The following is a 4792-nucleotide window of genomic DNA, read 5'->3' on the forward strand; positions in this document are numbered from 1 at the left end:
GAAGATGTGAGATGAGATATGAGAGATGAGGATGAGAGAAGATGTGAGATGAGATATGTGAGATGAGAGATGGGATGAGAGATGAGGATGAGAGAAGATGTGAGATGAGATATGTGAGATGAGAGATGAGGATGAGAGAAGATGTGAGATGAGATATGTGAGATGAGAGATGAGGATGAGAGAAGATGTGAGATGAGAGATGAGAGATGAGGATGAGAGAAGATGTGAGATGAGATATGTGAGATGAGGATGAGAGAAGATGTGAGATGAGAGATGAGGATGAGAGAAGATGTGAGATGAGATGATATATGTGAGATGAGGATGAGAGAAGATGTGAGATGAGAGATGTGAGATGAGAAATGAGAGATGTGAGATGTGAGATGAGAGATGAGATGAGAGATATGAGATGAGATGAGAGATGAGAGATGAGGATGAGAGATGAGGATGAGAGAAGATGTGAGATGAGAGATGTGAGATGAGAGATGAGATGAGAGATATGAGATGAGATGAGAGATGAGGATGAGAGATGAGGATGAGAGAAGATGTGAGATGAGAGATGTGAGATGAGAGATGAGGATGAGAGAAGATGTGAGATGAGATGATATATGTGAGATGAGGATGAGAGAAGATGTGAGATGAGATATGTGAGATGAGAGATGAGGATGAGAGAAGATGTGAGATGAGATATGTGAGATGAGAGATGAGGATGAGAGAAGATGTGAGATGAGATGATATATGTGAGATGAGGATGAGAGAAGATGAGATATGTGAGATGAGAGATGAGATGAGAGCTGTGAGCTGTGAGATGAGATGTCACCCAACGAAAAAATGGTCACATACTGTGGTATCATTTTAATAAGCTTCTGTAATGTCAATATATTGATTTAATTCTACAGTCATTTTTTTTAAACAAAATATTATATTGATGATGGAGAGAGTGACCACTGCACAAAGCCTTCTCCATAGAGAGGATGCACTGGGTCTCAGCGTTGCCGGGACTTATAGTCATATTAAAATCAAACCAACCCGGGGCCCTGTGTAAAAACAGCCCCCCCTTGTGCTATTTCTGTAGTCACATCACACAGATGGAAAAACAAAATGCGAGTCAGGCCCAATCTGAGAAATGTGATTCATATTCCCTGTGAAAAGATAAAGCCCAGTCCCACTGAAACTAGTCTGAAACTTGCTGTGCTAAATGTCGGATCCTTATGTAACAAATCACTCTTAAAGGCGGTATGGACGATTGTTCGGCGATTTGAGAATGCAGGCGGAAGAGCGCATGCGCACTCCCCCGTGCACATGCCACTCCCCCGTGCACATGCCACTCCCCCGTGTGGACTGATACAACACACACGTGCGTTTGTTTATTAGCGCAACGGAGCGCATCGCATCGCTCGTCTCCCGTAGATTTCTGTCCAGTTCTGCGTCAGCTCGAACTGTCTTTCTCCGTCTTCATTTTGCCCCGTACACTGAGGGAACTATATTATGATAGATCCATGCGCTTAGGCACGCGGAAACGTGAGGACAAACCGCACGCGGCTGCAGGTGAGCGATAGGTGCGTTTTATGATTGATACGTGGCAGGACAAATTATTTATCCACGCCACGAGGAAATATGGTAAAAAATTTGCTGAAAAAAATCGTCCATACCACCTTTAATTAATAATTAGGCCCGAGCGCCACAAGCTGGCGAGAGGCCTATTAATCTCGTAAGGCCGTGCGAAGCACGGCTGCGAAAGTGCGCACGCAGTGCGCACGAAATCGAGCGCGAAGCTCACTAACGCACTCCTTCACTCACGCACGCCCCGTGCATACTAACTAGTAGTAGGAAAATGGAACATTACCGTTGTAAACGGGCGAAGCCCGTGCAAAAGTGCGCACTAAACGAGCACTTTACATTGGCGGTCGTCATCCCCATATAAAGCACTCATTTGCGCTAAGTAGCTCACGAATACGTTCCCCATCTCTTGCATGTTCCGTGCATATAAGCATGTAATGCAAAAAATGAACATTATTACTGTATAGAGGGCCAAAAACACAAAGTGGGCGGAGCCCACTCAAAATTAACGAAAGTACCCGTCAGTGACCAGGGACCCACACCATGAGGTAGGAAAGCGCGAGCGCTTTCCGAAAATGTATAGTTTATGATATTTGAAAAATGGGAAACATTGTTTTCGCATCGGAATATTTAGGCCCGAGCCCCAGCTCTAAGCTTTGGCAGCGTTGCAACTGTCTGACCAAACCCCGTCGCCCCTGGCAAGTACAGTGAACTAGCCCATGCCGAAGGCATGGATCATGCATACTTACTCCTGCTATGACAGAAATAGTCAACAATTAGTGAATGGGCGTAGCCCATTCACTAATTGTTGACAACAGCAGCGCGAAGCGCTGCATTCCTCCAAAATTCCTCCTGGCATCGTCCCGTATGCGAGAATCCATGCCGCAGGCATGGGCCATGCTTGTATCTGCTCAAATCAATGGAAGTCTATGGGGAGTGGGCGGGGCATCCCGACGGAATAGGGAGTGACGAGCGCGTAAGCGCTCGTAATGATAATTCCACCCCATGGCGGCATCGGGAAGGCTTAGAGCTTTCAAACGATGTATCATTTGTTGTTATAGTAAAAACGGCTATATTGTTTTTGCTAAAAATATTATTATTATTATTATTATTATTATTTTTCTTGTTCTTCTTCAGCGCTTTGATCTCTAATTTGACCCCCTGAACATGCTCAAAAACTCACCAAACTTTGCCCAAAATTCAGAATCGGCGAAAAATTTTATTTTTTCTGGGCCATTTTTTTTTTCGTTAAAAAATGGCGCGACAGCGCCACCGACAAAAGTCAAAATACATTGCGCCTATGGGAGACGCCCCGAGGTCAACTTTGGCGTAAAGCTACGAAATTCGGGACACGCATTCCTCTCGTGAGGATAAACAAAAAAAATCATTGTGGCCACGCCCCCAAACTTACCCTATGGCCGCCATCTTCCTTTGAAATTGAAAACAAGCTGAGTTAGCCATTTTGTTTACGTCAAACTTTGACGAACTCCTCCTAGGGCGTTTTGCCCACCGACTTCAAAATCGGCGTACGTCCTCTGGACAAGTGGGGCATCTAAAGTTATTCAATTTTTTGAGATACCTTTTACGGTCTGTGTGCGGCGCAGCCGCAAAGTTGGACAACTTATTTTGGAATATTGCAGGTCTAAAAATTGCTCCCATTTGATCAAAACCAGTCCGATTAGGACCAAATTTGAATCAGTTGTTAAACTTTCTAGTTTGGACCAGTTTAGGCTGACAAAATTGAAATGGCAGTGATAGCGCCCCCTACAGAGTGACCTTTGAATTAACATTGAAGGTCAAAAATTAGTTTTACCAAAATTGTCTAAACTTTACCCAAAATTCTATTTTGCCGTCCCGATCACAAAAGCCAATCACAAAAATGCCTAAATTTTTACGCCGTAGTCGTAGCGATGACAGAAACCTCCCATGTTATCCCTATGGGAAAACCACAAAATCTCTCAAATTACCACATTTTTATGTTTTACACTTTAACGAAGTCCTCCTAGTGCGTTTTGCCCACCAACCTCAAAATCGGTGTACGTCCTCTAGACAAGTGGTGTATCTAAAGTTATCCAAATTTTAAGGATAACTTTTACGGTCTTTGTGCGACGGAGCCGCAAACGTTTCCCAGAATTCTGACTATTTGGCCTTCAGAGTGGCCTATAAACAATAGAGTTTTTCCAAATGACATGATATTTTGAACGAAATTCTAATTTGCCATCCTGATCATACAAGTATGAGAGCCAAAGTCATATTTTGTACGGCGTAACCGTAGCGTTGACAGAAACATCCCATGTTATCCTTATGGGAAAATCGTAGAATCGCTCAAATCACCACATTTTTACGCTTCACACTTTAACAAACTCCTCCTAGGGCGATTGTCCGATCAAGTTTATATTTGGAGAATATCATCTACACAAGCGGGGCATCAAAACTTACCCATATTTTGATTCTAAGTGCTACGGTCTCTGTGTGGCGGACCCGCAAATATATGTCAGAAATGGGAAAACAGCGAAATCTCTAAAATCACCACATTTTTACGCTTCACACTTTAACGAACTCCTCCTAGGCCGATTGCCCGATCAAGCTCATATTTGGGGAAAATCATCTACACAAACGGGGCATCAAAAGTTATCCATATTTTGATTTTAAGTGGTACGGTCTCTGTGCCGTGGAGCTGCAAATATACTGTCACAAATGGGAAAAACGCCAAATCCTTGAAATGTTCACATTTATGCTTCACACTTTAACAAACTCCTCCGTGGGCAATAGCTCGATCAAGCTTTACTTTGGGAAAAATCATCTACACAAGCGGGGCATCAAAAGGTATCCATATTTTTATTCCAAGTGCTACGGTCTCTGTGCGGCGGCGCAGCAAATTTGACTGACACTTGTGTTCATTTGCACTGGATTGGCCATGTCCAATGTGTCGCCGTCTGTCAAGTTCTTTTTTAATTCAACACAATAAGGGCGCCATCTTTATCAAGTCGAAAGCGCAGAGTCGGAAGGCCGGCGGCCCGCGAGGGCCGTTGGATGCCGCTTGCGGCTTTAATTATTATTATTAGGCCCGAGCCCCAGCAGGGGGAGGGCCTATTGCTCCCGCAACGCTGCCGAAGGCAGCGTTGCAACTGTCTGACCAAACATGCGGGCGCAGCCCGCATGTTTGGTACCCCGTCGCCCCTGGCAAGTACAGTGAACTAGCCCATGCCGAAGGCATGGATCATGCATACTTACT

Source organism: Eucyclogobius newberryi, unplaced genomic scaffold, assembly GCF_026437365.1.
Source record: "Eucyclogobius newberryi isolate DKJ021-1_F unplaced genomic scaffold, fEucNew1.0.hap1 SCAF_13, whole genome shotgun sequence".
NCBI lineage: Eukaryota > Metazoa > Chordata > Actinopteri > Gobiiformes > Gobiidae > Eucyclogobius > Eucyclogobius newberryi.